An 11,661-nucleotide genomic window follows, 5' to 3' on the forward strand; every position below is an offset into this window, starting at 1 on the left:
ATGGCCCGGGAATAACTTAAAGTGGAGGATGGAGGTAGTCACAAAACTAAAAGTCCCCTCTATCCTATGGTGAGGGGCTCCCTGGCAGTGCGGCAGAGGAGGCAACCATTCTGGCTCCTGTCCTGATCACTCTCCCAGCCCAGGCAGGACACATGAGCCAAAGGCAAGCTAAGACCTTGAGCCTAAATCTAAATCTGTGTCTGAATCCCTGAGACTAGATGACTAGGGACCTCCCATTCCCTCATCTCCCCTGAAAGTCTATCTCCAGGGTGCTAATAGTTCCTCTTGCCACTTCCCTCCCTGATTTTCACCTCATCTCCTAAAATCTCTGGGCTTCCCTGGGGGGTTAGCAGTAAAGAATCCGTCTGCAATGCAGGAGACTCAGGTTCCATCCCTGGGTCCATAAGATCCCCTGGAGGAGGAAATTACAACCCACTCCAGTATTCTTGCCTGGGAAAGCCCATGGACAGAGGAGCCTGGTGGAATACAGTCCATGGGGTCGTGAGGAGTTGGACATGACTTAGTGACTGAACCACCACCACCACCTAAAATCTCTCTTTCTCATGCAGTGAGAGCTCTATGGGTAACCATGTTTGTCCCCCTTCTCTTTTTGTGATGCCTGAGTGATAACCTATGGACCCATAGCCTGCAGATGTTTTAACTGCAGAATGTTTTCTAAATTTTTTTTCAATTGTCAATATTTAATAATCAGGAAAGTCACATAAATATTCAGATTTCCAACACTTTTGACAACTAGAACGACCAAACCTTGCTTAATTCCTGCACAGCAAGCTTGTGCTGGGCTGAGCTGCTGCTGTCCCCTTCCAGCTGCTTCTCACTCTGCAGTTCACAAGCAGCCAGGCCACTCCTGATGGTCTTGGGTGATGGTGTGGGGATGGGGAGTAGGGGAAGGGTGCTGTTGCCCTTTATTATTTTGTGTGTGTTGTTTTATGTATAACAGAGGGAAAGTTCTGTTCGTGTGTGCCTGCTAAGTTGCTTCAGTCATGTCCAACTCTTTGTGACCCTATGGACTGTAGCCCACCAGGCTCCCCTGTCCATGGGATTCTCCAGGCAAGAATACTGGAGTGGATGGATTGTCATACCCTCCTCTAGGGGATCTTCCTGACCCAGGTATTGAACCAGACTCTCTTGCATTGGCAGGCAGGTTCTTTACCACTAGTGCCACCTGGAAAGGCCAAAGTTCTCTGTACCACATCTTAATGTTTTCTCCAAAAGTGCTTCATGTACCTTATACCAGACCTACATTTAAAGTACCTATCTGGTTACTCTAGTCTCTCGAGGCTGTGATCCATAGTTTACATTATCTGGCTATATGCCCAGGTATGCAACTAGGAAACCTCTAAAGAGAATTCAAGACTGAGGTGATGGCACACCTTATGCCCCAAACAATCCAAGGCAGTATGTAATCACTGGGTGGCTAGGCTGAGGACACGCTTTCAACCAGTCTCTGATAGTCATACCTTATCAGATCAGATCAGATCAGATCAGTCGCTCAGTCATGTCTGACTCTTTGCGACCCCATGAATCCCAGCACGCCAGGCCTCCCTGTCCATCACCAACTCCCGGAGTTCACTGAGACTCACGTCCATCGAGTCAGTGATGCCATCAAGCCATCTCATCCTCTGTTGTCCCCTTCTCCTCCTGCCCCCAATCCCTCCCAGCATCAGAGTCTTTTCCAATGAGTCAACTCTTCGCATAAGGTGGCCAAAGTACTGGAGTTTCAGCTTCAGCATCATTCCTTCCGAAGAAATCCCAGGGCTGATCTCCTTCAGAATGGACTGGTTGGATCTCCTTGCAGTCCAAGGAACTCTCAAGAGTCTTCTCCAACACCACAGTTCAAAAGCATCAATTCTTCGGCGCTCAGCCTTCTTCACAGTCCAACTCTCACATCCATACATGACCACAGGAGAAACCATAGCCTTGACTAGACGGACCTTTGTTGGCAAAGTAATGTCTCTGCTTTTGAATATGCTATCTAGGTTGGTCATAACTTTCCTTCCAAGGAGTAAGCGTCTTTTAATTTCATGGCTGCAGTCACCATCTGTAGTGATTTTGGAGCCCAGAAAAATAAAGTCTGACACTGTTTCCACTGTTTCCCCATCTATTTCCCATGAAGTGGTGGGACCGGATGCCATGATCTTCGTTTTCTGAATGTTGAGCTTTAAGCCAACTTTACCACTCTCCACTTTCACTTTCATCAAGAGGCTTTTGAGTTCCTCTTCACTTTCTGCCATAAGGGTGGCGTCATCTGCATATCTGAGGTTATTGATATTTCTCCTGGCAATCTTGTTTCCAGCTTGTGCTTCTTCCAGCCCAGCGTTTCTCATGATGTACTCTGCATAGAAGTTAAATAAGCAGGGTGACAATATACAGCCTTGACGAACTCCTTTTCCTATTTGGAACCAGTCTGTTGTTTCATGTCCAGTTCTAACTGTTAGAAATTTTTCTTAAGAATGTGGTCCTGAGGCAATTCTGTGAAGTATGAGTCACTATCCCCCTTTTAATAAATGTAAAAACCAAGACATAGAAAAGTAAAGGGGTTTTCCCTAATCACACAGCTCCTAAGCACTAGGAGCCCAGCCCGGATTTGTAAGGCAGGCCCAGTGCTCTTTACAGCTGCTGCATCGTGGCTGCTGCACATCACCATTGAAGATCAATGTGCTTTGATTGTGAGAAACCTTTAGGATGCTCTTTACCATCAATTCAATAACACGTTTCAATGCCTCACAGCCCAGCTAGTGAGGAGAAATCGTGGAATCATCTTTGACTTACACCCCTCCAGCCCCCATATCTATCCAGGTAAATGGCCTGTCTATTTTGCTTTTAAAATAACTATTCTACCAAAATGTTTCTTTCTATTCTTTCTACACAATCCCTAATCCAAATCCATTGACTCACTCTTAAATGAATGTAATGGTCTCCAGCTCAGGACTTCACATAGCACTCTCTGTTCCTTGAGTCCCTCCCACCCCCACTGTCCCCATCAATCTGTATTTACAAGCAAAGACAATGGCCTTGTAACACGGCTTTCTGGTGCCATTGCCTGCCTCAGAAACTTACAGTGGTTTCCTATGCATTAGCTAGAAAACACTGGGATCATGTGCAAGGTCCATGGTTGTGGTGGCTGTGACCTTCTTTCCAATATCTGCTATTCTCCTCTGGGAAATTTATGCTTTCCCAACCAGCAACCCCAGGCTTGGCCACATGACTTGCTTTGCCAATGAAATGTGAGTGAAAGTGACTTGGACCATTTCTGAGCAAGAGCTTTCATAGCCATTGTGGCTGCTCACCATCTCTCTTTTTGTTGTTTCTGGAGAATATTAACGCGCCAGATTAGAGCTGCTCTTTCAGCCTGGCTCTTCAACTAAAAAACACATGGTACAGAGTTACCACCAGCACGAAGGCTGAGCCTGGGGCAGTGCATTGCACATTTACCGGGAGACTCCTGTTTATGTAACATATTCACCTAACATGAGCAAGAAATCAACCTCTGCTGTTGTTTGAGAGTTTGAAGCTGTTTATCACAGGGTATCCGGAGAAAGAAAATGATACAGCCTCCATGAGCAGTCTGTTTTCTTGACCCCACACAGTAAGAGCTGCTTTCCCAGGGCTCTTACTGAGGTTGTTCATAGCTTTTCTAGTTCTCACTGAATTAGAGCCACTTAACTGGAACTATCATTTTCCTTGGTATCAACTTGGTCCCCAAAGATGTGCTTAAGATAGATATTGCTGAATTAGTCCAAGTTCTCTAGAGCAGGGCAAGAGGAAATTAGAACCTAGTAGATATTCTGCTAATATGCACAATAGAATGATCATACAATCTGACCCTTAATACCAAATGGATGGTACACTAATCAAACAGAGCTCTTAAATGTCTGGCTATTCAAGATTGCACATAAGGTTGCAAGCTTCAGAATCCACAACTTCTTTCTTAGAGATGTATAAACAAAGTCACCAATGACTTGCTCAAACTTAGATGGTTTCTGTGATTTCTTGTACTGTAGCTGCTGCCTTAATGGCTGGTTTTTGCACACTGTAGTGCCCTTAGTTTGGTAACAGCATTCTCAGGTTGCCTGAATAGAAGTTGGGAAAGAGTCCTGGGGAGACATACTACAGCAATGTGGAGCCAGAGGTCTGGTGAAACGCTAAGGTAATTGTCTTAGGAGTGCTGTATCCCAAGGCTGCATTAAGGAGGCAAGGGGATGTTCAGACATTTCCAGAGACAAATTAGGGTCAGAAGCCAGGGACACAGAATTGAGCATCAGAAAGCCAACAGTAGGGCTTCCCTGGTGGCTCAGACAGTGAAGAATCTGCCTACAATGTGGGGGACCTGGGTTCAATCCCTGGGTTGGGGAGATCCACTGGAGAAAGGAATGGCTACTCACTCCAGGATTTTTGTCTGGAAAATCCCCTTGGATAAAGGAGCCTGCTGGGCTACAGTCCATATGGTCACAAAGAGTCAGACACGAATGAGCAACTAACACACACTTAAGCCAACAGTGGCATTAAGCTATGGGCATCAAGCATAATAACTGGCCAGAAAAGGACAAAATTAAAGTGAGAGCAAGGATGAAGCGGTGATTAGCAATTGAATGTCAGCTCTGCAAATTCTGGGTTTGAGGCAGAACCTTTCCCTGTGTGGAACCTAGAGGGCATGGTGGGTTGGGGCAGCTCCATTTTCAAAGATCTTCCATAACCACTCTGGTCCCCATAGAAGACCTCTAGTGCCAAGGAAAGGCTGCACACTAGCCACTGGGCCAACCCCTTCAGGTCTGCCCTGACTCAAGAGTGAGGGTTCTGGTGGGTGTCAGTCTGAGCAAGAGCAGCCAGGAAGGAGGAGAGAAGTCACAGGCTAGGGGTTGGTGAGGGGGGTTGGATTTGCAGACTATTCAAGGGCAAAAACAGGAAGTGGGGTGGAGGCTGGGGAGATGAGAAAGGGGGTGGACTGTTCAGAAAAGCAAAGTAGAACAAGGTGTGAGTGTAAAGTGGGGTCAGGAACAACCCAGAAAAGGGACTCAGACAGCTATTTGCCTTGTAAACATTGGTCTGGGGTAATTCTCTTGGGTAGGGGAGTACCTTGATATTATCAAGCTCTGAAACCCCCCTCCTACCGCTCTGAACCATCGACTGTAAGATGAAATCACAGATTGTGTCACGTTTCCCCTGCTGTTTCAAGTGTGTTTCTCTGAGTCTCAACCAGCATCTAGCCTGTCTTCTGTTTCTTCAGTCTTTCCCCCATCTTGCACAGTGATGAGCCAATGGTTATTAATTTATGAATTATTACCTATCATCAGTCCCTTTTATTGTCTGTTCTTCTTGCCATTGCCAGACATGCATTCCTTCAACAAGAATTTATTTTTATACGTTATAAATAATAACAATATTTATTGAGTACTTATTAGCTGTGAATCAAACATTGTGTTCACATATCAATGGAACATGGGACAGATTCTGGATCCCTGAAGAGCTACAGCCTGATGGGGAAGAGAAAGAAATGCAAACATAAATGTTTTACTCTGCCTAGTGTATCAAGGGAGGCTTCATAGTAGAGGTGATCATTTTGCTGGGTCCCAAAGGATGGATAAAAGTTCTCTTGATAGACAGGGCAGGGAGACTTCCACAGGCAGAGGGAATAGTATGAGCATAGACAGAGGTGTGCTTTTCATCTCCACTCTATTCTGTAGCAACAGGACAAGTCCTTCAACACCTAAGTTCGAGTCCTTGAATAAGAAAAAACACACAATTTATTCTTATACTATGCATGAAGTGAATACTGTGGCTTTAGTCTTCGGCCTCACTAGCAAACATGCGACTGAAGTCCTCAGCCAATTGCTTTTCTGATGGGGCTGTTGAGTTTTTAAAATTGCTCATCAATTTTAAACACACAATTTAAAGGCTAAACACGAGATTCTTAGCCTTTTTCATTATGAGCACTAGACTTGAGTGGCAACTCAAAAGATGTACTCTTTTCCTCTTGTCTACTTTTGATTAATTAATTGATGTTGTATACAGCATGAATAAATAGTCTATGTTCATTTTGACTACAAACATTCAGTAATAAATTTTAAAGTGACTCCAATTATCTACAAACTTCTCCTTTATTTCTCAGCATCCTAAAAATCTTTTCATTTAGCTAAGATGGTCCAACAGAACTTTACCCAGCTCTGAGGGGGCACTTTTATCTTCTGAGATTCCATGGAATGCTTGAAATAACCTGGATTCTAAAGACGGGTACACTGTAACACACACAGTTCAGGGAGGGTGGGCTCTTTATCCAAGGAGAAAGTTCTTTCTCTGCTGAAGGCAAGTATTTCCCTCTCTTCTCCCCAGGATTTCAAATCACCAGTAGCAATTACAGACTCAACTTATTATGCATATAACAGCATAGAGAAAGTTCTGGCCACTAGGCCACTTACTGTGAGTCCACTCAATAAAGCTATGGCTGAACAAATTAAGAATGCAAGTGCCGGGACTGAGAGGGTCATCAGTGGACTTTGGATCAACTGCATGACTAGGTGTGAGCATCCAGGAGATGGGAGCTGTCTTCACATGCCTGGAAAGGCCTCCATGATACTTTAACTTGAACGTCCAAAGAGCAAATGGCCATGTCCTGACTTTGTTGACCCTGCTGGGGGCAACGCTGTAATTTGTGAGTTATTTGTAATTTCATCCTGCAGAACGGCTGAGAACCTTTGCCAAAAATCAGCTTTGACCCAGATGGACTCCTGGGTTTGGGTGGGTGGACAGCTGAGATGTTTATTGCCATAGTATCTTAGGCTCTGAAAGAATACCTGTGCTCTTTTTTGTTGTTTTAATTGTTGTTTTAAAAAATAATTGTATTTATTTATTTTTGGCTGTGTCGGGTTTTTGTCGCTGCGTTGTTTTTCCTCTGCTTACAGTGTGAGGGCTTCTCATTGTGGTGGCTGCTCTTGTTGTGGAGCACGGCCTCTATGGCACACAGGCTTCAGCAGTTGCAGGCTCCAGAGCACAGCTTCCGTAGTTGTGGTGCACGGGCTTAGTTGCTCTGCAGCATGTGGGATCTTCCTGGCCCAAGGATCGAACCCATGTCTCCTGCATTGGCAGGCAAATTCTTTACCACTGAGGCGCTAGGGAAACCCTAGTTGGTGGTGGTGGTGGTGGTGGTGGTGTGGGGGGTGTATATGTATTGGTTTTACATGTTCAGGAACAAAGATCTGAAATCTCACTGTGCTTCCTATCCTTTGTACTGCTGGCTGTTAGAAGCACAGAGTCATGTCGGCGAGAGGTGCTGAAAGCAGCTTTAAGCAGCAGGACTTCCCATCCCTCAGGAACTCTTCCCTCCTTCCCCCAGCCCACCCTCTGCAGCCCTGAGTTCTTTTCCTGAACCTCTCACCCAAATCTCCACTTCTTTTAAGTTCATGATGAACCCTGTGTGGCATGTTTGTGATGTTATGTGGAGGCTGCTGTCCAAAAATAAACTCCTGTATTCAGAAGAGGAGAGGCTGGTTTGAAGAGGCAGGCCCAGCCAGCCACGGTGTTCAGTAGCACTCATTGGTTAATGTCTGCAAATTTTCTTTTCCGACAAGAAGCTAAATGGGGCTTATTAAGCTCCTCTTGGTGTAATTTTTTTTAAAAAGGACAAGTTAAAAATATCCTAAGAACAAGTCTCAGAGACAATGAAAGCTTTGGTTGTTAGGAAGAACTGGTGATGGGGTCCAGAGAAGGTTTTCACATTTGAAATTCAAATCTCCCCAGGGGCTGCGCCCCCACCCCACAGGAGGGAAAGGCTAGAGGGCTGAGTGAGAGAGGCCTGGCTCACTTGCTTGCACGCTAAGTCACTTGTGTCCCGACTCTGCGACCCTGTGGACTGTAGCCCGGTGGGCTCCTTTGTCCATGGAATTCTCCAGGCAAGAATACTGGAGTGGGTTGCCATTCCTGTCTCCAGTGGATCTTCCTGACCCTGGGATCATACCTGAGTTTCCTGCATTGCAGGCAGATTCTTTACCATCTGAGCCACCACAGAAGCCCAGGCTCACCCTCAGATTCAATTCGATTTCACATTTTCCAGCACCTGTAAACATACAGGTTACCAAATGGTAATAATCAAAGTTCCTGACTCATGTCTGCCTATGAGGTCAGGATCCTGGTACAGCTTCATGAGAAAGTTGGGGCCAGGAAAACTGAAGGACTGCCCCAGCCCTTTGAGGAAGACAGCTGTCCTGATTCATAATGGCTGATGAGGCCTAGCCTTGCCTACTGTGAGCCTAGAGCAAGCAGACAAACAGGTAAGTGGTGGGTGAGTATGCTCAGAAGCGGGGTTTCAGTTACTGCTCCTCCCTGATGAGCCCCGGTGCTGACAGCTGAGTGAGGAGGCTTCCAGGGGCAGCACATTCTGTCCTGACACCACCCTCCCCAGGCTTTCTTGTCAGTGAAAGGAAAGGTGAGGAGAGCCTTTCAATGAAAACCGAAGTAGTCACTGAGTATTCTTGGGCTTCCCTGGTGGCTCAGCTGGTAAAGAAAACGCCTGCAATGCAGGGGACCTGGGTTTGATCACTGGGTTGGGAAGATCTCCTGGAGAAGGGAAGCCCAATAGCTTTAAAAGGGGCCTGTGCATGCTGGCTTCTGGACCCAGCACCCACAGAGTTGTGTGGTCCTTCCCTTCTGAGTACTGGAGTCTGAGCCGCTCTCCTCTGCCAAAGCCTCCCAGCTCTCAGCCTGGTGCCCACCACCCATTTACCCAGGACTGAAGAGCTCTCTGCTGCTGCTGCTGCTAAGTCGCTTCAGTCGTGTCCGACTCTGTGCGACCCCATAGACGGCAGCCCACCAGGTTCCCCCGTCCCTGGGATTCTCCAGGCAAGAATACTGGAGTGGGTTGCCATTTCCTTCTCCAATGCAGGAAAGTGAAAAGTGAAAGTGAAGTCACTCAGTCATGTCCAACTCTTAGTGACCCCATGGACTGCAGCCTACCAGGCTCCTCCATCCATGGGATTTTCCAGGCAAGAGTACTGGAGTGGGGTGCCATAGCCTTCTCCAGAAGAACTCTCTAGCCTGTACCATTTAAAAAAAAAATTTTTTTTTTAAATTGAAGTCTAGCTGATTTACAATGTTGTGCTAATTTCTGCTCTACTATGAAAAGATTCAGTTATATATCTCTATATATTCTTGTTTATATTCTTTTCCATTATGGCTTATCACAGGGTATCGAATGGAGTCCCCTGTACTAGACAGTAGGACCTTGTTGCTGACCAGCGTTAGTCTGGACTCATGCACACACGCGCTTCCTGCCTCCTGGAGGGACAAGGGCAGAAGTGGGAGGCAGCAAAGTGTGACTCATCCCGCAGGAGGGAGCAGGGAGCTCCAGACTCTCTTAAGGTTCTGTCCCTACTGGTCCCCACTCCAGGCAGGGCATAGGCGGGACACCCAGGGTTGACTTAGAAGATCCTGAAAGTGTTGTCCTGCGATGACTTCTGGTGCTGGGGCTCTGTGCCCTGTCATCCTTGCTGGAGAGCAATGAAAAGGTGGGATTCAGAAGAGGGGTAAGGCTGAGACAGGGATGGAAGTGGAGACAGCCATTTAGTGATAGGAGGTAGGGGGAGGCGTGTGCCAGATGGGGACCCTGGCTGGGTGACCCGTGAGGTCTCTGTAATCCTAAGATGCAGTGGCTCCCTAGGAATGGGGATGGCACCTGAGTCCGGAGTTGCAGCAGCCCTGGGAGGCCAACTGGCACCTTTTTTTGTCTCCAGTTTGTGCCATGGACTCAGCAACCCAGGCCTCTTCCCTAAATGCTGAATTGTCCACATACTAATTCACCCTGGAGGCAATAATTCTGTGGGCCCAGATTCTTGAGTGTGTAATAGGTATATTGGAAGCCTTTGAGTAAAGGCTTATCATCTGCCAGGAACCACACCAGGCTTATACCTACATTATCTTACTTATTCATCAGCTAGTCCCAGATTCAAAAGTCCCAACTAGGCCATTTGTTATTAGGTGTCACTTTAGGCAAACTACTTAGCCTCTCTGAGCTAGTTTTTCAAGTAGCAAAATGTGACTAATGAAAACACGGCGATAACTGAGAAGATTAAATAAGTCAGTGTATGCAAAGAGCTTAGCAGAGTGCCTGACACAGTGCTCAGTAATGTTATTATTTGCCAGGAGTGTCATTATTATTATCAGATCTATTTTATACATGCAGCCAAGGCTCTCCAACCTGGGCTCCCTGGACTTTAAAGCTTGGCTTTTTTCCCAGTCTGCCTCATTGCTTTTTAAGACTTCTCTTAAATGTTGTGGCAATTATAAGACTCAGAGTCATTTGAACTCTCTTGCGAGTGGAACAGTGTCATTTCTCGTTTCCTATTAATAGTTAAACACACTGACATATAGATCACAAGATGATTTCATTTTAAATATTACACCTGCAAGTTCAGGAGCTGTGTCTCACACATTTTTGCTTCTCTAGGGTTTAGCAGAGTGCCTGTCACATCAAAGGCACCTACTACATATGTACTGAGGTGAACTGACTTGGATCCAGAGGGAAAATGAAGCTGGTGAAGTAACTAGGGAGTCACAACTCCCCTTGACCATTCCCTAGGTGCCCTGTTTGGCCCCAGAGGTTATTGTCTCCATATTTCCCAGTCTATTGTGAAGTAAGGTATATATATTTTGAAGTTTCTTCTCCTGTGTTTCTTTCTTCTTAGTCATTCTTGTCAGTTTATTCATTCACTTATCTACAAATAATCATGAAGTGCCTAGTATATATGAGGCTTTGTGCTCGGTGCTGAGATATAATAATGAGCAAGAAAACCAAAGTTCCTGCCCTCACACAGGGATCCAGGAGGTATTCAGTGGGTGAGGCTGGAATAAAGTTAGAAATGAAACACGTAACGACGTGTACCTGAAACAGAAAGAGGTGTGTCCTGTGTCCATGCCCTGGTGGGAGAGCTGTGGGCTGCCATGAGAATATGCGGCCGCAGCACCTCACCTGGACTTGTGATCAGTTCCTGAAGAGCAGTGGGAACTGAGTCTTGAAGGGGAGTGGGTGCTGCCACAGGTAAGGGAAACAAGGGGAAGTTGTGTTTTTGGCAGGGAGAAGTGCTGGGAAGCCCAATAGGGACCTGGTGGGTATGAAAGGGGGGAATAGAGCTTTTACTCTTGAGAAACAAAATGTATAGAAATGAGGCAACCTGGGAAAATGTCTAAAGTAATAGCAACAAATGGCAAATCATATCTGATGATGAATATATGAGTGTGAATTCATCCAGAAGAATACAGTAAGAGCTATTTTGTCAAAGTGAAATTCACAGGCTACCTGCATCAGAGCCACCTGGGATGCAGGGACACTATCTCAGACCTCAGGAATCACAATGTCTGCAAGTTCAACAAGCACCATGGTGCCTCTTAAGGTTTGAGAATGACTCTGAAACAGCATTTGCTGGGCACCTCTTTGGCCTCAACAAACCCCAACAGTCAGGATCAGAGAACAGGGGTCTAAGGGCCAGAGGAGATGCTCTGAAAGCATGGTGGTCTCAGAGCTGAATAAAGAAAAGGGAGGATGTAGTAGATGAGGTTGGAAGAAAGTCACTAGAGAGTCCAAAAAGATGTGTACATGGGACAGCAAAAATATTGGACTGGCTGGAGTGAAAGAGCAAGATTGTAGAGTAACCA

This window comes from Bubalus kerabau, chromosome 6, assembly GCF_029407905.1.
Source record: "Bubalus kerabau isolate K-KA32 ecotype Philippines breed swamp buffalo chromosome 6, PCC_UOA_SB_1v2, whole genome shotgun sequence".
In the NCBI taxonomy this organism is placed as follows: Eukaryota; Metazoa; Chordata; class Mammalia; order Artiodactyla; family Bovidae; genus Bubalus; species Bubalus kerabau.